General features: G+C 34.1%; 1 long non-coding RNA gene and 1 pseudogene across 2 annotated transcripts in view; one reads left to right on the top strand and one right to left on the bottom strand.

The window, feature by feature from the left end:
- The window catches only part of LOC134737921 (uncharacterized), a 159,473-nt gene that overhangs the window by 127,579 nt on the left and 8,675 nt on the right, over positions 1 to 23,219 (top strand). The gene's annotated exons all lie outside the window — the stretch shown is intronic.
- On the bottom strand, positions 10,399 to 13,495 carry LOC129044495 (serine-rich coiled-coil domain-containing protein 2-like; annotated as a pseudogene).

Below are 23,219 nucleotides of genomic sequence, written 5' to 3'. Positions count from 1 at the left end.
CTATGACAAACCCACAGTCAACATCACACTGAATAGGCAAAAGCTAGAAGTATTCTCCTTGATAACCAGAACAAGACAAGGATGTTCTCTCTCACCACTCCATTTCAACATAGTACTAGAAATCCTGGCCAGAGTGATCAGGCAAGATAAATCAATAATAGGCATCCAAACAAGAAGAGAGGAAATTAAACTATCCCTTTTTGCAGATAATATGATTCTGTATCTAGAAATAGTCTCTGTCCCAAAACCCCTTCTTCTAACAAACAACTTCACCAAAGTTTCAGGATGCAAAATCAATGTACAAAAATGAGCAGCATTCCTATACACCAAGCATATCCAAGCCAAGAGCCAAATCAGAAATGAAATAGCCATTAAAAGAGTAAAATACCTAGGAGTACAGCTAACCAGGGAGGTAAAGGACCTCTGCAATGAGAATTACAAAACATTTCTGCTCAAAGAAATCAGCGATGACACAAACAAATGGAAAAACATTCCATGCTCATGAATAGGAAGAATCAATATGGTTAAAGTAACCATACTGCTCAAAGCAATTTACAGATTCAATGCTCTACCTCTCAAACTACCAGTGACATTTATTTTTGTTTTTGTTGCATTTGCCTTTGAGGCCTTAGAAATAATCAGCAGAGTAAACAGACAACCCACAGAATGGGAGAAAATACTCACAAATTATGCATCTGACAAAGGACTGGTATCCAGAATCTACAAGGAACTCAAACAAATCAGCAAGAAGTAAATAGATAATTACATTGAAAAGTGGGCAAAGGACATGAATAGACATTTCTCAGAAGAAGACATACAAACAGACAACGAATATATGAAAAGATGCTCAACATCACTAATCAGGGAAATGCAAATTAAAACCACAATGAGATACCATCTTCTGAAAGAATGGTCATAATTAAAAAGCCAAAAAAGCAATAGATGTTGACATGGATGTGATGAAAATGGACCACTTTTATATTGCCAGTGGGAGTGTAAACTAGTAAAACCACTAGGGAAAACAGCATGGAGACTCCTTAAAGAACTAAAAGTAGATCTACCATTAATTCCAGCAATCCCACTATATCTACCTAGAGGAAAAGAAATTATATGAAAAAGACACATGCACACACATGTTTATAGAAGCACAATTTGCAAATGCAAAATATGGAACCAAACTAAGTGCCCATCAACAAATAAATGGATAAAAAATGTGGCACATACAAACCATGTAATACTACTCAACCATAAAAAGGAATAAAATAATGTCTGTTCAGCAACTTGGATGGAGCTGTACACCATTATTCTAACTGAAGTAATTCAGGTGTGGAAAGCCAAATACCATATATTCTCGCTTACAAGTGAGTGAACTAAGGTATGAGGACACAAAGATATACAGAGCAATATGATAGACTTGGGGACTCCAGCTGGGGGAGGTTAGCAGGGAGGTATGGGATAAAAGACTACAAATTGGGTACAGTGCACACTGCTCAGGAAATGGGTGCACTGAAATCTCAGAATTCACCATTAAAGAACTCATCCATGTAACTTAAACCACAAGTACCCCCCAAAAAACTATTGAAATAAAAATAATAAAATCAGTAAATTGAAACTCAAGAATACCTACCAATGACATTCTGCACAAATTTAGAAAAATAATTATTTTAAAATTCATATAGAATCTAAAAGAGCCCAAATAGCCAAGGCAATCCTTAGCAAAGAAAGTTGGAGGCATCATGTTACCCAACTTTACAGTCTACTGGAAGGCCATAATAACCAAAACAGCGTGGTACTGGTACAAAAACAGAGACATAGACCAATGGAACAAAATAGAGAGGGCAGAAATAATGCTGCCCACCTACAATCATTTGGTTTTTGACAAATTCAACAAAAACAGTGGGGAAAGGACTCTCCTCAATAAGTGTTGCAAGGATAACTGGCTACTCATATGCAGGAGATTGAAATTAGACCCCCTCCTTACACCATATACAAAAACTCAAGATGGATTAAAAATTTTAACGAACCTAAAACTATAAACATCCAGGAAGATAATCTTGGATGTATCATTCTAGACAGAGAACCTGGCAAAAATTTCACGACAAAGGTGCCAAAAGCAATTGCAAAAATCCCCCAAAAATTAACAAATGGGACCTAACTAAACTAAAGAGCTTCTGCACAGCAAAGAAAACTATCAACAGAGTAAATGACATAGAGAATGGGAGAAAATATTTGCAAACTATGCATCCAAAAGAGGTCTGATATCCAAAACCTCTAAGGAATGTCAGCAAGTCAACAAGGAAAAAACAGACAACCCCCAAAAAGGGGGCAAAGTACATCAGCAGGCACTTCTCAAAAGAAGACATACACAGGGCCAAAAAGCATGTGAAAAAATATTCAACATCACTAATTGTTAGATAAATGCAGATCAAAACCACGGCGAGAAACCATCTCACACCACCTGGAATGGCTAGTATTAAAAAGTCAGAAAATAACAGATGCTGGAGTGGTTGTGGAAAAAAGGAAATGCTTATACATTGCTGGTTGGAATGTAAATTAGTTCAGCCATTGTGGAAAGCAGAACGGTGATTCCCCCAATAACTTAAAACAGAGTTAGCATTCAACCTAGCAATTCCATTATTGGGTATATATTCAAAGGAATATAAATTGTTCTACCATAAAGATACATGCACATGTATGTTTATTGCAGCACCATTCACAATAGCAAAAACATGGAATCAACTTAAATGCACATGAACGGTAGACTGGATAAAGAAAATATAGTGCATATCTACCACCATATACTATGCAGCCATACATAGAACAAGATCATGTTTTTGGCAAAAAAAATGGATAGAGCTGGAGGCCATTATCCTAAGCAAACTAATGCAGGAACAAAAAAACAAATACTGCATATTCTCACTTATAAGTGAGAACTAAGCAACAGGAACACATGAACACAAAGACAGGCACAACGGAGATCAGAGCCTACTTGAGGGTGGAGGGTATGAGGAGAGAGAAGGTCAAAAAACTACCTATCAGCTAGTATAATTATTACCTGGGTAATGAAATAATCTGTGTACCAACCCTCATGACACACAGTTTTCCTGTATAACCTGCACATGTACCCTGGAACCTAAAATAAAAGTTAAAAAAAAAAGCAAAAAGATTAAACTGTTATGTGCAGGTAGTCATTGTTTAGTGAAATAATGCTTAATAAAATCATTCCTTAGAAATGCTTAATTACTTATTATTTATACTGAGTTCAAACATGCTAAATTAATTTAATTGTAGTGTTTTATTTTTGTCAATAGAACATGACTCTATTAATAAGGATATTTTTTAAAAGCCTCAAGAGATGACATACAACATTTCTTTAATGTCCTGGTATTATTGGTTTGGGTAAAATGTACATTTAAAATGGAGACTAATATTTCACTGTAAGTAATAAAAAATATTGTTGAATGAGACTTAATAGCAAAAAATAATACCAGTGATTAAGAAAATAAATGTATTTAAACTCATATGTAACTACTCACATGTATAAATTAAAATTCAGAGCTAAGTATTAAATAAATAATTGGGCTACTGTTGACAAATATCGCATGATAGAAGATGACTACTTTCTGTTTACTTTTATATCACAAATACGAAGATAGTGATTTTGCAGTGACATCAGGAATGTATCAAATTTTCTAAGGACATAGGTTAATCCCTTTGTTCATACAATCTTGTAATACATGGGCTCAGATAACTAATCCTAGGATAAATACAGGCACAATTTGATAAATTGATTCTATTCAAGTGTGTTCAGTATGTTGAATAGGCTCATTTTCACTGGTTCATACTTTTAATAACTGTTGGGTGATGCTTCAGTCTCTCTGTTCTATCATATTGTTCTCTGCCAGGTTATCTGTTAAGTATCTGTACACTGTGATGAACTAGGCTTGAAGGATCTAATCTAATATAAACAGTGCCTGTCTTCTGGGACTGGGGAGCATTTAGTGTCCAAGAATCATGTTTTCTTGAATCTGACTGTGGTTTCTGAGAAGATGGAAAAAAGAAAACCCACTTCAGGGTTTTGAGGAAGCCATGAAAACTCATGCTAAACAGACCGAGGGTAACTTTACAGCTTTGATTAACAGGTTTTGGAATGTGTTTAAACATAGAGGTTTTACCCATAATACTCCTATAATCCTAAAGTAGCAAAGACAGAAGATGCTCTACTTAAGAATACAAGCCTTTAATAGAACCAGAGTACAATTTGTTCTTTCATGACTCATGAAACAGAGGAAATCTTTTCCTCCCTTTATTCTCAACCTTTGCCTATGTTTTGGCCTAAGACAAGCCTGTACTTACTATAAAATAAAAAACACAATTCTATTTTTGTTTCCTCCCTTATTTTACTCCCACCATTATGCACCACAACTAAATTGACTGTGCATCTTATTCATTTGTTTGTTTGTTTGTTTGTTTGTGATGGAGTTTCGCTCTTGTCGCCCAGGCTGGAGTGCAATAGCACGATCTTGGCTCACTACAACTTCAGCCTCCTGAGTTCAAGCAATTCTCCTGCCTCAGCCTCCCTAGTAGCTGGGATTACAGGTGCCTGCCACTATGCCTGGCTATTTTTGTATTTTTATCAGAGATGGGGTTTCATCATGTTGGCCAGGCTGGTCTTGAACTCCTGACCTCAAGTGATCCACCTGCCTTGGCCTCCCAAAGTGCTGGGATTACAGGCATGAGCCACTGTGCCTAGCTTTATTCATGTTTGAATCTGAGCATTCAACCCAGTGCCTGGCATTCAGTAAGTATTTGATGAAGGCTTTCATTCAATTCAGTTTCTGGTGATCAGCTCAATAGGCATTTGATAAATTCTTACTGAAGCAATATATGGTACCGTATATATACAAAATATAGATAAAACAAAGTAACTACAGTTACCTAAAGATGTCTTATTTATGATATTTTAGTTTATTTTATTAGATATTGTTGATTATCCTTGTTTTTCTGGAAATTTCATAATTGGATATTCATTAACTTGGTTCTAATTTTGTTAAGTCATATTTTTTCATTAGTAAGCAGACAGCATTTAAAAGAACAGACATTACTCATGGTCTTAAGATCAAATTTTGTAATCCAATTTACTGGTAAAGTACCTGTGCCCAGTAATTATTTTGAGTAGTATTTATTTAAAATATTTTTGATGAATTATATGATGGTCTCAGTCTAAATTAAGTCTCAAAACAACATAGTGTTAAGTGCTTCAACTTCCTTATTTTATAAAATTGTTTTCACTATATTAGGCCTTTCTAACTTTTATATGTTTTTAGAATAATCAATTTTTACAAAATTGCTACTGAGATTTGATTAAGAACTTGTGTAAATATAAAAATCCTTTTAGACAATATAGATATGTTGAATATCAAATGATAAAATGATAAAATTTATGAACACAGTATGCCTCTTCATTTACTTAGTTTTTTTTTTAATTTTACTTATGAATTCTTCTTATTTTTTGTTATCATCTTGTATTTTTTTATTATTATTATACTTTAAGTTTTAGGGTACATGTGCACATGTGCAGGTTAGTTACATATGTATACATGTGCCATGCTGGTGTGCTGTACCCATTAACTCGCCATTTAGCATTAGGTATATCTCCTAATGCTATCCCACCCCCCTGCCCCCACCCCACAACAGGCCCCAGAGTGTGATGTTCCCCTTCCTGTGTCCATGTGTTCTCATTGTTCAATTCCCACCTATGAGTGAGAACATGCGGTGTTTGGTTTTTTGTCCTTGCGATAGTTCACTGAGAATGATGATTTCCAATTTCATCCATGTTCCTACAAAGGACATGAACTTATCATTTTTTATGGCTGCATAGTATTCCATGGTGTATATGTGCCACATTTTCTTAATCCAGTCTATTGTTGTTGGACATTTGGGTTGGTTCCAAGTCTTTGCTATTGTGAATAGTGCCGCAATAAACATACGTGTGCATGTGTCTTTATAGCAGCATGATTTATAGTCCTTTGGGTATATACCCACTAATGGGATGGCTGGATCAAATGGTATTTCTAGTTCTAGATCCCTGAGGAATCACAACACTGACTTCCACAATGGTTGATCTAGTTTACAGTCCCACCAACAGTGTAAAAGTGTTCCTATTTCTCCACATTCTCTCCAGCACCTGTTGTTTCCTGACTTTTTAATGATCGCCATTCTAACTGGTGTGAGATGGTATCTCATTGTGGTTTTGATTTGCATTTCTCTGATGGCCAGTGATGATGAGCATTTTTTCATGTGTCTTTTGGCTGCATAAATGTCTTCTTTTGAGAAGTGTCTGTTCATATCCTTTGCCCACTTTTTGATGGGGTTGTTTTTTTCTTGTAAATTTGTTTGAGTTCATTGTAGATTCTGGATATTTGCCCTTTGTCAGAAGAGTAGGTTGTGAAAATTTTCTCCCATTTGGTAGGTTGCCTATTCACTCTGATGGTAGTTTCTTTTGCTGTGCAGAAGCTCTTTAGTTTAATGAGATCCCATTTGTCAATTTTGGCTTTTGTTGCCATTGCTTTTGGTGTTTTAGACATGAAGTCCTTGCCCATGCCTATGTGCTGAATGGTAATGCCTAGGTTTTCTTCTAGGGTTTTTATGGTTTTAGGTCTAACGTTTAAGTCTTTAATCCATCTTGAATTAATTTTTGTGTAAGGTGTAAGGAAGGGATCCAGTTTCAGCTTTCTACATATGGCTAGCCAGTTTTCCCAGCACCATTTATTAAATAGGGAATCCTTTCCCCATTTCTTGTTTTTCTTAGGTTTGTCAAAGATCAGAGAGTTGTAGATATGCGGCATTGTTTCTGAGGGCTCTGTTCTGTTCCATTGATCTATATCTCTGTTTTGGTACCAGTACCATGCTGTTTTTGTTACTGTAGCCTTGTAGTATAGTTTGAAGTCAGGTAGCGTGATGCCTCCAGCTTTGTTCTTTTGGCTTAGGATTGACTTGGCGATGTGGGCTCTTTTTTGGTTCCATATGAACTTTAAAGTAGTTTTTTCCAATTCTGTGAAGAAAGTCATTGGTAGCTTGATGGGGATGGCATTGAATCTATAAATTACCTTGGGCAGTATGGCCATTTTCACGATATTGTTTCTTCCTACCCATGAGCATGGCATGTTCTTCCATTTGTTTGTGTCCTCTTTTATTTCATTGAGCAGTGGTTTATAGTTCTCCTTGAAGAGGTCCTTCACGTCCCTTGTAAGTTGGATTCCTAAGTATTTTATTCTCTTTGAAGCAATTGTGAATGGGAGTTCACTCATGATTTGGCTTTCTGTTTCTCTCTTATTGGTGTATAAGAATGCTTGTGATTTTTATACATTGATTTTATATCCTGAGACTTTGCTGAAGTTGCTTATCAGCTTAAGGAGATTTTGGGTTGAGACAATGGGGTTTTCTAGATATACAATCATGTCATCTGCAAACAGGGACAATTTGACTTCCTCTTTTCCTAATTGAATACCCTTTATTTCCTTCTCCTGCCTAATTTCCCTGGCCAGAACTTCCAACACTATGTTGAATAGGAGTGGTGAGAGAGGGCATCCCTGTCTTGTGCCAGTTTTCAAAGGGAATGCTTCCAGTTTTTGCCCATTCAGTATGATATTGGCTGTGGGTTTGTCATAGATAGCTCTTATTATTTTGAGGTATGTCCCATCAATACCTAGTTTATTGAGAGCTTTTAGCATGAAGCGTTGTTGAATTTTGTCAAAGGCCTTTTCTGCATCTGTTGAGATCATCATGTGGTTTTTGTCTTTGGTTCTGTTTATATGCTGGATTACATTTATTGATTTGCGTATATTGAACCAGCCTTGCATCCCAGGGATGAAGCCCACTTGATCATGGTGGATAAGCTTTTTGATGTGCTGCTGGATTCTGTTTGCCAGTATTTTATTGAGGATTTTTGCATCGATGTTCATCAAGGATATTGGTCTAAAATTCTCTTTTTTGGTTGTGTCTCTGCCCGGCTTTGGTATCAGGATGATGCTGGCCTCATAAAATGAGTTAGGGAGGATTCCCTCTTTTTCTATTGATTGGAATAGTTTCAGAAGGAATGGTACCAGTTCCTCCTTGTACCTCTGGTAGAATTCAGCTGTGAATCCATCTGGTCCTGGCCTCTTTTTGGTTGGTAAGCTATTGATTATTGCCACAATTTCATATCCTGTTATTGGTCTATTCAGAGATTCAACTTCTTCCTGGTTTAGTCTTGGGAGAGTGTATGTGTCGAGGAATTTATCCATTTCTTCTAGATTTTCTAGTTTATTTGCATACAGGTGTTTGTAGTATTCTCTGATGGTAGTTCGTATTTCTGTGGGATCAGTGGTGATATCCCCTTTATCATTTTTTTATTGTGTCTATTTGATTCTTCTCTCTTTTTTTCTTTATTAGTCTTGCTAGTGGTCTATCAGTTTTGTTGATCCTTTCAAAAAACCAGCTCCTGGATTCATTAATTTTTTGAAGGGTTTTTTTTTGTCTCTATTTCCTTCAGTTCTGCTCTGATTTTAGTTATTTCTTGCCTTCTGCTAGCTTTTGAATGTGTTTGCTCTTGCTTTTCTAGTTCTTTTAATTGTGATGTTAGGGTGTCAATTTTGGATCTTTCCTGCTTTCTCTTGTGGGCATTTAGTGCTGTTTTTTTGTTAAATTTTTTCCTAAGTATTTTGTTATAATAAAACTGTAAAATGTGTTTTTTATTTTTAATTGTGTTTGCTAATATATAATTGGATTATTTGAACAGAGATGATGGTTAATGATCAATTGCAAATGCTAATTTTGCAACACTACAGTGTATTTGTACAAAAATGTTTGCTAAACTAATTCAGTAATGATCTAATTGAATTATTGATACTGAGATATGAAATAACCTAAAATCAATTGTATTAGTCCATTCTGACACTGCTATCAGGAATTGCCTGAGACTGCATAATTTACAAAGACAAAACAGTTTAATTGACACACAGTTCTGCATGGCTGGAGAGGCCTCAGAAAATTTATAATCATGGCAGAAGGGCAAGCAGGCATGTCTTATATGGTGGCAGGCAAGAGAGAGAGTGTGTATAGCAGGAACTGTCAAACACTTATAAAACCATCAGATCTTGTGAGTACTCACTATCATGAGAACAGCATGGGGGAAACATCCCATGATCTGATTACCTCCCACCAGGTCCCACCCTTGACAATTGGGAATTATGGGGATTACAATTCGAGATGTGATTTGGCTGGGGAAAAGAGCCAAACCATATCTAAATATTCTAAAAAAATTAGAAATATTTTCAACAATGTCTATCTCTGTTTGTTGGAACATAAACTGTATATACTACTATTATTTTGAATATATTTAATTTGAATTTGGCTTGATGTGGAACCACAGACACAGAGGACCAACTGTATGTGTGTATATATATATAAAACACACATATATATGTCAAAATTATTAAATTGTACATTTTAATATGTGTAGCTTATTATATACCAGTTTTACCTCAACAAAATATTTGTGAAATTTAAAACTTACTACAAACAAAAAACCATGAACTGTATAAAAATACTTCTATTTACTTTCATATTACCTATTTTTTGCTAACCAGTTAAAATTTCTCAAAATTCATAAATTAAAACATTTTAATTTAGTGAAATAATTGTCTTTCTAAATTATCATTTAAGGATAGAATTTTCGACATTATGTGGCAACCTCAAAAAGCTTTAAACTATGTATCTTGCCTGAGAATTTTTACTGAAATTACCTAAACTCAAAGAATTCAAGGGATGAGAAACATTAAAGGTTAAAATCTATTTAAATAGTGCAAATATTAAAATATTTGTTTATTTATTAGAAGCCTAAACTCCTTTATTCATCACAAAGTTTTTGTATACTCCTTTTAAATATATAAAGCATAGGCCAGAACACTATTTACAGACTACGAACTTCCATTAATTACTGTGTCTTTAGTTAAAATAATAGCCATATTCACAGGAGATACGAGTGAAAAGGAGTGAGGTTCTAATAACCACAATAAATAGAGATTCTAACAGGATTAAACCAGGAAAGCACACTTCTTGCCTGCTAAGCATAATATTATAAATTTTCCAAAGTACAGGGGGATAAATAACATGATTAGAGCGTTTGGCAGGCCTCCGAAATGGGTAAGCAAACATTTGTGTTTACTCAAGTATGCTCCAATGACATGTATTTGGAACCAGGATATGGAAGAGTCAAACTAGCAGAAGCTTTCACATTTTAATTTTAAAATTTCCAGGTTTTTCAATAGAGCCTGCAGTACACTAGCAAACAGCATGTAAAACTGTTACAGAACAGATTGTTTTTAAAAAACAAATTGGCAGGTGACAGCTATGTACTTAATATATCTTTGGTTTAAGAAGACTAGGATAATGATTAGAGGCCAAAGAATCCCCAAAATATAAATTGCTATTTGGATTCTACATGATTTATTGTATTTGTCTTAGTGGTTTTGAGTTGCTTGTTTGGCTTAGAAGTTTTGAGGCTCTAGTTGGAGGTTGGTTATTTGTTTTTGTTTGAAAGAACCTGAAGGGTGACAGAGCTTAGATGCTTTCAGATTCCAATTAGTTGTACAATTTTTTTTCTTACTTGATGTTGACTGAAGTTTTGCTGAATTACATGCTGTGATGATCAAAGACTTCTTACAAGTGGCAGTCCTGCTTGGAGATGATTCAGAAACTGGAGGAGGTATCACAGAATCAAGATGGATGGCTTTAAAAGCTGCAGGGACATGAGGTGACATGTATAGCTTCTAACTCTCTTAGCCTGGTCTACTGTACTAGACTGGACAGGTGTCTGAAGAAAAGTGGATACAAACTGCATGTCACTAATTTTATTATTTGCCAAATGATAAGGCTCTTGAGCATTTACAGTCATGTTTAAGTTTGCTTCAGAAAATTTACTCTTAGCCACATCCATTGTTAATGTGGGCTTGATGCCAAAGGCTGGTCTTCCAAACCATAGTTGCTTTCTTGTTGCAAGTCATATGTAAAGCTTTCATCCAGATATGCAAAGCCCTGACACATGTCTTGGATTGCACCTTCGCTGGGAACCTCCACGTGTTGGGGCTATATTCATTCTCTCTTGGTGTAGTCTGTTGGTCTGGGAAGGCTGCTGGAAGGCTGTAGCACTTGAGGAGGAATTTGTCTCCAGGGCATTTTGGTATATTTATCAGTATGTGTGCATTTTTCCTCTTTAGATTTTTGGTGGCTGTTATACTGAATTGCAAGCTGAAGTTCTCTAATTGTTGGATCTTTTCATCTTTTGTCTTTATTTTCTCTTTGTTTTATTTCATTTAATAAATCTTCATTCTCATATACTTCATCACCATCTTCTGGTTCTGTACTTGATGGCAATGATAGTTGAATATCATGCCAGGAACCATTTCCTTCATGCTGATGCAGGAGATGTTTCAGTTTGAGTAACTGAGTTTTTACAAAGCTCCAATCTTGAACCATGTGCTGGAGGGTCATCTCATCCAGCATCACTGCATTTTCTGGTACATCTACAAACATTTTCTGAACCTGGAAAAAGGGATGTCTCTCCATAGCTTTCAAAATGACCCAAAGAAGATTCACTATAGGGAGAGCCTCTGCTCAAATTACTTTATCTGTGGTAATCATAGTGGTTAGGATGACTGACGTGGTAGCGTTCCTGTCTACTCAATTTCTAGGGTGGCCTTTTCCAAAATTCTTGGTGTTGGTGACTGACCAACACTTCTGCCTGGTCAGTCAAAGCAGTTCATATTTTCACGCTCCACATTTTCAAGATGTGTATCATAAGGCCATCATCCTCAAATTCACATGATTCAAGATTATTCAAAATATCTATGCTGTTCATTTCATAGGACTCATAACTCCCAATTGGATAGACATTTCCAGTGGGTTCCAAGCCCTCTTCATTCCACATGTATGTTCCATTACAGCTATCAGATGGAGAGTCCAAATGAAGAACCAGCTCTGAAATCTATGTCTGGTAAAATCAAATTATTCCCAGAAGTATGTTTTGTATATTCACTCATTAGAGACATTTATATCTATTTATCAGTTTCACTGAAAGATTTTTTTTCATTTTCCTTGAGAGAATCAGATATATTCTGGGGTGTTACCTTTTCATATTTTTCTTCTTTGAGAGAAATTTCCTCTAGAGTTATTCTAGTTCTGTTGAAGTCTTTTACACCTATTAAATAGTCTCTGAAGTCTTCACTTAAATCATTCTTATCAGAAGATGACAGAGAAGACAAGGAAATATTATCCACATCATCACTCAGCTATCTATTTTAGCATCATGTTTCATGGTCTGGTCATTTTGTGTTCTATAACTTTCATTTTCATTTAATTCTTGGTCCTCATTAGTAGCTTTATCCTTAGCCAAAGCTGCAGCATCATCTTCTACAGATATGTCAGCAGGGGAATTTTTATTTCCATTAATTGTAATCCATCAAAGTCCCAGAAACTTGAGGCCAGCTCGATTTCCGTAGAGAGAGATGAACCATCCAATAACCTAAAGTGAAAGTTGCACCTGGGCCATTGTAAAGCCAATTTCTTTCCACCAGCAGCATAAGACCTAATAAATCCTTATCCCAAATGTTCACTCTAATTTGGTACTTCTTACTGCTTATAGTTTCTTGTTAGCATACATAAGTGCAGAGGTACTCTAATGGATAGCTGTTAGTACTTAAAAGACTGTACTGTTAGTACTTACAAGATCTATAGTTCCATTGAAGGAGTGTGATCTGATTATAGATAAAGGTGCAAGAAATGAACTCTGAATGGAATGTGAACAGTTGTGTGACCTTACCATTTTTTCACTAGTAATATGCATAATATTGTCTGAGGATTCAGCTAAGCTTTCTCTAGAACTACTTCTAGTAGCACAAGAGCTTGCTCTAGGTCTTTGCATGCTATTGAAACTCAATGGGTTTCCATAAAACCCATTCAATAGTGATTTTTGGAGCACTGACTGAAGAATATGACGTCCTTCCTAATAATGTGCCTTTGATGAATTTACCCAAATTAGATGGTCCAGTAAAAGTCCTTTGGTTTATCTCCTTTGCAGATGACACACAGTGGATGGCTTTGCTAACTTTGATGTGAATAAAGAAACACTTTTCAAATCTCCCTTTATCCTGTTTTTATCAAACATTACTTGAATAGGAACATGTTTTTCAGGATCAATTAATTAATGGTAAATTTTGAGTTTTGTTAGGCTCTTCAGTACCTTCTGTACTAAGTTGGTATTTATTTGCTTTTCTCCAATTAAATGAATGGGTGATGGACAATCAGAGGCATTGTTTATTATGTAACTTTTGATGTTACTACTCTTAGACGTTCCTAATATATTTGACATTGGCTGCACTGTACTTCTGAGAGATTTTGTTCAATACTTTGGTAACTTGGAATCCAAAAATGCCTTCATCAGTGTTTTTCCATCCATGAGCTATGAGGTGCATTTTTTCTTAGAATTTAACATAATCTATAGGAGTGAAACACCAACATTCCAATCTAAGATCACAAAGAATCTGTGAATCAGTAATTTCCATACTGCTAAGGTGTAGTCTAGAAACAGCAACCCTAGCTGGACGAGTAGCCTACCAACATGAATTTGCATTTATTGAAATAGAAACTCAAGCTTAAACAGGAAGGACCGCCTCAAAGGAGTCATTCCTTTTTTTAATTTGTCAAGAAAGTAGGTGCATTTAAATACACATGCACGTGCACACGCACACACGAATGCAGAGATACACACACATATATCTGCATACATAGATATATAAAAGAGAAGGAAATTTGAATCCACAGCAACTGTGTGATCCACCAGTTTTATCTCAGAATGCTTCTAGAGCGTGTCTTTGTTTTGGCTGGTGCGAGGTGGTGCTGCCTCCTTGGCTGCAGCCCCGCTGCGGGTGGCCTAGCTACCTGCTATTGTTGCCTATCATGTTCGGGAGAACATTTGTTCCCGAATTATCATAATGTGATCATAATAAATGCCAGGAGAACACAGGATTCCATTCTGTTTTCAGTCCGATGCATGTCTTAAGCCTTTTGTCAGATTGATTTCTTTTACAAAGTAAGATTAAGTTAGAGGAATCTTAAGTATGATTGAATTCAGATTCATGCACTTCATAGCCCTGCAAACTGTTTTTTAGGACTGCTATAACAAGGTGCCACAAGCGGAGTACCTTCAAATAAATGTATTGCCTCATAGTTCTGGAGGCTAAAATTTCGAAAGCAAAGTGTTGGCAAGGTTTGTTCCTTCTGGTAGCAAGGAAGGGGGAACTTTTCCATGCCACTCACCTAGTTTCAGGAAGCTGTGGGCAATTTTTTGGCATTCCTTGGCTGATAGATGCATCATGCCAACCTGTGTCTCTATCACCACAATAAGGTTGTGTTCTCCTCCTGTGTCTATCTGCCTCCAAATTTTCCTCTTCTTATAAGGACAGAAATCATTAGATTAGGGCTCACCCCAATCCCTTATTGTCTCATTTTAACCTTATTTCATCAGCAAAGAACCTATTTCCAAATAAAGTCACATGTACCAAGGGTTAGGTCTTAGACATAGCTTTGTGGAGACACCATTCAACCCATAACACCTGATTTACTTAGCCTCCTTGTACCTCAGGTTTCATGTGTACAGAATTGGGATAATGATAAAACCTACTCCATATAGTTGTAAGGAACAAAAGTATATTAGCGTAATCTTCTAGATTTAGTCTCACATATATTAACCTATAATTAACATTAATTTATTTTTCTTCCACTTTCAACTCCAACCCTTTGGTCTACTTTTTATCTCTTGGGTTCCCTAGGAAGATAATCTCCTGATATCCCATTCTATTATTTTATTATATAAACAATCAATGTATTCTTTATACCCAACCAAAATTTCTTGAGGCTTAGATAACCTCTTTGTATAGGTAGAATTGCTTTCAATGAGTATGAGGTACATCAGTGTTATCATGGAGTATCATATTCAAATTGACAAATATTGTCTAGCTAATTGTTTAAATTTGTGTAAATAGAATATTTATGATGTATTAGATTTTAAAATAATGCAAACATGGTTGGGTATGTATGATTATGTTGAGTGAAAGGATATGTATATCATCTGAACCAAGAAGCATCTCTTCTTTTCCATTGTAATTAGATTCTGATTGGAGTACTTCATAAATACAATTCTAATTATCATTTTGCAGTCCTTGAGAATTTAATAATTTGTTGCAACTATATTGCTAATAGTTTTAGTTTTGCAATGTGTTCAACTTAAAGCATATTATGTAAGAATCAATTGCTTGTTTTTTAACTTTTAATTTTGAAATAATTTTAAATCTTTAAAAATGTTATTAGAAAGTACAACTTAAAATATAATAAAAAAAGAAAAAAAGTAAAGCTTCAGCACAAATAGTAGTAAATGAAATAATTGGAAAAACAGTGTTAAGCCCTTTTTAATTATTTAAATTAATTGAATCAGACTTTCTGTTAAAAAAAAAAGTTATGAAAAGAATAGAGTGCTCACATGTAGCCTTCACCCGGCTTTCTCTGACATTAACCTCTTCATGACTACTGCAATAGTCAGAACTAAGAAATTAATGTTGTCACAGTACTATTAAGTAATTATGCAATTAGCTTGGATACCACCAGCTTTTCTTTTATAGTATTGTGTGTCTGTCCTAGGATCCAATTCAGAATTCCTCATAGGATTTATTCATGTCACTTCAGTGTCCTCCAAATGACGGTTCCTCAAGTCTTTTCTTGTTTTTCATGACTTTGCTATTTCTTAATAATACTAGTAATTTTTTTGATAATATCTGTGAATTTTGGTTTATCTGATGTTTTCTTATTAAATTGAGATCATGCACTTTTGACAAAAATACTGTAGAAGTGATATACCCAATGTAGTGTATCATGTCAGGAATTATGATTTTCATGTTTTATTATTGGTGATATAAATATTATTTAGGATGGTGTCTACCAGCATTCTCTACCATAAAGGTACCACGTTTTCCTTTAGAATTAATAAATATTTTGTGAAGATACTTCGAGACGTTGTAAGTATCCTCTCTGTACATCAATGGATTTTGCCTGCAGTGATTATTGTTGTGATTTTCCAATGATGACTTTCTTTTCCCTAATTCCTTCTGCGTTTATTAATTGTACATACTTTTTCAGGGAGGAGCTATCCCTTCTCCTTCATTTATTTACATATTCAGTTATTCATTTATATCCATATGGGCATATTTCAAAATCTGAGTTAGTATGTGGAGTGACAGAGGTCATAAGGATACTGATTTCAGTTTATATTGTTACTGGAAATAAACATCAAAACAAAAAATATGTGCAGTAGAAATAATGCGAATCTTTTAAGGAGCATCTTTAATAAGCTAGATGTGATAAATTAAACCTTAATTCATTTAACGATATTAGTTACACACAATAAAGTTACGCTTAAAAAGATGCCTTTATTTTAATGTATTTTGTTAAATCCAAGAGGTTTATTGCTGAGCTCTCTGGAAAATGATTAATAGAGGGCTCATCTTAAGGAATAAAAGAGATATCTTCTTATAATTAAATCTTGCAGAGTGTAGAAGAGAGAGGGACGTATCAAGCTTTTACACTCTTCCATAGAACCTACTTCACCCAGTGAGTAGATTACAGTGAGGTCAAAAGAAATGTTGGGGAATATATGACCCACTAGAAACTGCTTACTGTGGAGATCTTGCTCTCAATATGTTACCTGAAACTTCAGAAATCAGACCCTTCTAGAGGCTGTCAGTTAATTCTTGATTTATCTCTGTTTCCACTAGTACTAATTTGATCTTTGAAATGGAAAGTACTGAAAGTATTACAATGTTCAAAGCCTTCATAGATGTATTCAAAATAATGAAATATTAAGAAAAAAATGATTAAATTATTTGATATCTTCCTAGTTAGAATGAAAGTCAAATTGTATAATAGTAAAATAAAGGTAATACTTTACATTTGCTAAGGCAATATCAGATTTTCTAATGAACAATGCGATGAGGGATACATGATAATCTTACACTAATGTACTATTACAATACTTAGAAAATCTTTTATGGTTATTCTAAAATTATTTTCAGAGTAAAAATTGTACAAAGTAGAAAACTGGTTTCTATTGTCTGAACAATCATGACAAACTCATTCTAGGAATTGCAACTCTAAATTTTCTGATAAAGTGGTTTCTCATTATTATTACATGTTACTAAGTGGACACAATTTTGAGATATTCTACAGTCTTCTAGTCCAACATGTTTTGTTTTTAATACATTTTAAAAATTTTAGGGTATTTTTGGATTTACACTAAAAATGCAGAGATATTACAGAGTTCCCGTATACCCTTACCCAGTTTCCACTATTGTTAACATATTACATTGCTATGGTTCATTGTCACCACTAAGGAATCAAGATTAATATAATGTGTTATTAATTAAATCACAGTTTATTCAGATTTCACTAGTTTTTACCCAGTATCTTTTTTCTGTTCCGTGATCTCATCCAGGATCCCACATTATATTTAGTTATTACGTCTCTTTAATATCCTTTGTTTCATGACAGTTTCTTAGGCTTCACTTGCTTTTGATGACCTTGACAGTTTTAAAGGATATGGTTTAGACAGTTTGGAGAATGGTCCTCAGTTTGACTGTCTTATTTTTTTAATGGTTAAACTAGGGTTATGAGTTATTTGGAGGATGACTACAGAGGTGAAGTGCCATTCTTATCACATTATATCAGAGGTAAATGTTACCAACATGACTATCAACATGAAGATATAAACCTTGGTTATCTGTTTGAGATAGTGTTCATTTGCTTGTACTTTAATTGGGACTTTATCAATTCAACACATAGATTTGGAAATAACTGACATCTTAATAATCATGGGTCTTCCAATCCATGAAAATGACAATCCCTTTCATTTATTTGGCCCTTTAATTTTTCAAGGTTCTAGTTTGGAGTTTTCAATGTAGAGATATTGAACATTAAATATATTCATAGAAATTCGATTTTTATGCTATTGTAAATAATATGTAAGAATTAATTTTCTAATTGTTTGTAGCAAGTGCATAGAATAAAACCATTTTCGTATATTCACTTTGTATTCAATGAGCTTGCTAAATTGACTTGTTAGTAAAAATATATTAATACCTGGTAGACTATTGAGATTGAGAACATTTTTATTCATAGTTTTGCTTATTGAATACCTTCTTTGAAAAAATTGCTGAGATATGATTGACATACAAAAAGCTGTACATATTTAATGTATACAAATGATGACTTTAGAAATAAGTATACATCTGTGAAATTATCACCACAATCAATTTCACGAATGTATCTATCACTTCCAAAAATTTCCTCCCACTCTTTTTTTTATTATTTTTGTGATAAGAATACAGCATAAGATTTAATCTCTTACCAAATGTTTAAGTATATGATACAGTACTATTAAATATAGGGACTATTATCTACAGTAGATTTCTAGGATTTATTCACCTTGTGTAATTGAAGTTTTGCACTTTTTGATCAACACCTACCTGTTTTCCCCTCCCCTCAGCTTCTTGCACCTGCTATTTTACTCTCTGCTTCTATGGGTTTGACTGTTTTAGATTCCGCATGTAAGTAGAATCATGTAGTAATTGTCCTTCTTATCCTGACTTTCTTCAGTTGTAAAATGTCATTCAGATTCATCCGTATTGTCACAAATGATAGTATTTCTGTCTTTTAAAGAATTGAATAATGTGCCATTTATGTAAATAGCACATTTTCTTTTCCCTTTCATCCATCAATGGACATTCAGGTTGCTTCCATGTTTTGGCTATTGTATATAATACTGCAGTGAACATAGGAGCAGGCATCTCTTCAAGATACGTATCTTCAAGATGAAATTAAATCATATATATATATATATATATATATCTCCAGAAGTAGAATCTCTGGATCATATAGTAGCTCTGTTTTCAATTTTTTGAAGACTCTCCGTACTGTTTCCATAGTGGCTGAACCAATTTACACTTCTACAAACAGTGTACGAGGATTTCCTTTATATCCTCAGCAACATTTTTTTACAATAGTTATCTTAACAGCTATGAGTTGATATCTCATTGTGGTTTTGATTTAAACTTTCCTGATGATTAGTAATGTGGAAACCCTTTTTACATACCTGTTGGTCATTTGTATGCTTTCCTTAAAGAAGCATCTATTTAAATCCTTTACCTAGTTTTAAATTGTGATGTTTTTTGCTACTCAGTTATAGGAGTCCCTTTTGTATTTTAGATATTAGCTCCTTTTTTGGCTTGCAAATATTTTCTCTTCTTTCACAGGTTGTCTCTTTACTCTGTTGATTCCTTTGCTGTGCAAAAGCATTTTGGTTTCATGTAATTACACAGGCGTTTTTGCTGTAGTTGCCTGTGCTTTTGTTATCATGTCCAAGAAACTGTTGCAAAGGCCAGTGTAGAGTAGCATTTTTCTCACGTTTTCTTCTAGGAATTTTACAATTTTATATCTTACATTTAAGTTTTTAATCCATATTTGAGTTGATTTTTTGTGTATGCTATAAGTGTCCAATTTCACCCTTTCGCCTGCAGGCATTCAGTTTTCTCCACCAATGTTTGTTGGTGAGACTATTCTTTCCCCATTGTGTATTCTTGGCTTCCTAGTGGAAGGTAAGTTGACTGTATATGCAAGAGTTTATTTCTGGGCTCTCGGTTGTGTTTCATTGGACTATATATCTGCCAATTTAAATATAAATATGTACTTTTTCATAAATATTTTGTAATTACCAGGACAGCAATCTGTGCATGTTGTTTTTTTTTTCCTGTGGGGGTAATCTTGTAAAACAATACTCTGTACACACACACACACACACACACACGGACATTGTGTTTCTTCTTTAGTCAATGTTATTATTTTGATATCTCTAGGAATCATAGTGGTATTCTCCCTTTCATTACAAATATTGTCAGTTTTTAGTTTTTCTCTATTCTCTTGATGAGTCTTAATGTAGACTTATCAAGTTTAGTATCTTTTTTCCAATAACTAAATCCTGACATTTCAAATTTTTGTTGCCTTTTACTATTTCATTGATTTTTTATGTCTATTATGTTTATTTCTTCTACTTACTTTGCATACTTCGGCCATCTTTTCTAGTGTCTTGCAGTTGAAACATAAATCACTGTTATTAAACATATCTCTTTTCTTATACAAGCTTTTAAATCTAATATTCTCTCATAGTTCTGCTGTAACTGAATTTTACCAATATTAATATGTTAAATTTTCTTGTCACTTAATTTAAAATATTTTCTTATTTCCCTTTACATTTTTTTTTGTCTTATGGGTTATTTAGAAGTTTTTTTATTTTTTTAATTCTCGAATATTGGAGTTTTTTTAGCTCTCCTAATGCTATTGACACCTAACTTATCTCCATTGTAGTCATACATCAGGCTACATAATTTCAATTTTTGGAAATATGTGGAAATTTATTTTATGATTTGGTCAATATTGGTTAATATTACTTATCATGTGAAAAGAATATGTGTTTTAAAGTTGTTGGTTTAAGTTCTATAAATATTCACTCAGGCAAAGTTGATTTATAGAGCTGTTGACATCTTCTATATCTTTCTTGATTCTTCCTAAACTACCTTTAAAATAACTAAAGGAAATCAATATGTTTTTTACTCTTTTTCCATAGATATATGTAATTGTTTTAGCTGACAGGTTTATTTTTGCCCAAAACTTGTCTGCATGTCTGATAATTAAAAGTTTGTGTAAGGAGTTCAGCTCAGAAATTTGTTTTTTCTCTAATTTTGTATAACTTTAATCCAAACTCTAATATATTCAGGGATTCATGATGTTTACAAGATTATAGAAAAATGTTTTGAAGTCTGCATTTACAAATAACTTTTCTCCTTTGTAAAGAATTGATTTTGGTTTTACTTTCATGTTTAGAGATTGATGTCAATAGAGGAACTAAATCAGGTATGACTGTTTAAGAGTAAGTGTTGCTGGAGGTCTGAGGCTACCTTGATATGACTGCTCAAACACATTTTCCTGCCCTGGAAAACATTAGTATTGTAGCCACATACGTGGCTAACATAAAATTGGTTTGTGTAGTCTGGGTTTAGTGTGTTTATTTCTGTTTCCTCCCATACCCAAAAGTCTTCTTCTCTTAAGGTCTAAAACAGGAAGGCAATGTAGTTTTGAAGTGTGTTGCCATAAATATGCACTTTCTATATGTCTAGTCTTGTTTATACAATCCTCACAACCACCTTATTCGGTGGATAAACAATCCTGCAGTTGCAATTGAGAAACGAAAGCTCAAAAATGTTAAGTAACTTACCTCAATTCCCACAGCTAATTCTAGAGGTCATTTATTTGTGCATCACCAGAGTTTTTTGGATGATAGTGAAAAGAAAATTTGAAAAATAAGTTACTCTTGATGATGTCTTGGCTAATTGAATAAAAAGTCACAAATATTTTTGAACTTAAGGGAAATTGAAAATACCTAAAAGAAAGAGAAAAGCTTCTATTTCTTTCTGAATAATTTATGTTCACATTATTCTAGACTCAGATCAAGTCACAGCTTCAAATTCTTTAATTAGTATGTGTGAGTGCACACACATGCAGGTTTGTGTATGTGGTTGGTTGAGTTTGGACTGACATTATTTCAAAGGAACATATTCTTTGAACCTTAAAAGAAACAACAGCAAATATTTTGGAAGAAACCCTTTAGTTTTTTTATGTGGCTAATGCTCTGTGATAATAATAAGAATCATCTGCCAACACCAAATAAAATTAACTACAACTTTTCAGACCAGAAGTAAGAAAAGAAGCAAAACATGGGAAATCCTTCTCTTTGTTAAAAGAAGGATCATGCTCGGTCGCATTTCCCCATCAACCCCTCTGCAAGAGAGCTGGCTAGCTTCAATTTTATTAGTACCATTAATAACCATGGCATGTCAGACAGGCTCTCAGCTATAGGCTAATCTCCTGGGTGACTGGATACCTATATTTTTAGAAAGCTGTGAATGCTACTTTAATTATTTAGAGGTGGGTTGGCTCACGTAACTCTATTACACTTGCACAAAGCTTCAACATATTTAGGAGGATTTTGTTCCTAAGTGTATCTTAATGTCAAATTTATTCATCAATGCTTCAATTACTCTAATCAAGGATTTGTTCAGAAAAATTTTCAATCCTAAAAAAATAGATTATTTTCTATTGTTAAGTGCCATGAAAAATCAGGAATAAAATGTTATTCGCAAGCAGCTAAGCACTAATTTTAACCTCATTTGATATTATCTATTGTCACATATTAATAGAAATATTAAAATTATGTATTCTAATTCTGTGCATCTATAGAATTGATCAAATTGTATATTTTCAAATATGCCAAATATTTTAACTTCCGTATTCCAAAGACAAATGTGATCAATGTCTCATGTATATATGTATAGTTATAATCTTAGCATTTTTGTAGAATGCTACAATAATTCTGGGGAAATTAGAAGTATTTATGAAAATAGCAACTGCTAACTTAAGTAGCTATTGAATGGCTACAATAGATCCATCAGCAATTATTTAGTAAATAACTAAAATTAAGAACCCAAAGTGTTTTTTTTGAAATTGCGTTACATTGAAATGTCACATCAAGTAATACTGATTCTTTTGTTTATATGTGTGATAGTTTTAGACCATGATATGGGTCATGCAGCTTTGCTCATTCCAGTCCTGAGACTTATGAGGTACACCAGATGTTGTGGAAATATAAGGACCCATCCCCACTGTGCCTTTTTCTGAATTAGCTAATCCACAGTGGTTTTGAGCATGGTAACATGGCTTTGTTTTATAATATTTAGACTTAGAGCCTTTAAAAATTTATTCAGCAACATGTGACTGGAATTTCATGTCTTTTCATTTTTCTCTGTTTCTACTTCTAGTGATTTATTTCTGGACATAAGAAAATGTGGTACTTATACACAATGGGGTACTATTCAGCCATAAAAAAGAATGAGATGCTGTCATTTGCAACAACATAACTTTGGTTTTAAATAAATGTCTATAGTCTGCCATTACTAGAGTCTAGAGGTGTCCATGCATTTAGAGTTAGTCTTTAGGGATATATTGTCCATAATGCTCTGTGGAGGTGA

The sequence above is a fragment of the Pongo pygmaeus genome, chromosome 13 (assembly GCF_028885625.2).
Source record: "Pongo pygmaeus isolate AG05252 chromosome 13, NHGRI_mPonPyg2-v2.0_pri, whole genome shotgun sequence".
Taxonomy (NCBI): Eukaryota; Metazoa; Chordata; class Mammalia; order Primates; family Hominidae; genus Pongo; species Pongo pygmaeus.
The sequence above is the reverse complement of the archived record's forward strand: the minus strand, read 5'-3'. Positions and strand labels throughout refer to the sequence as shown.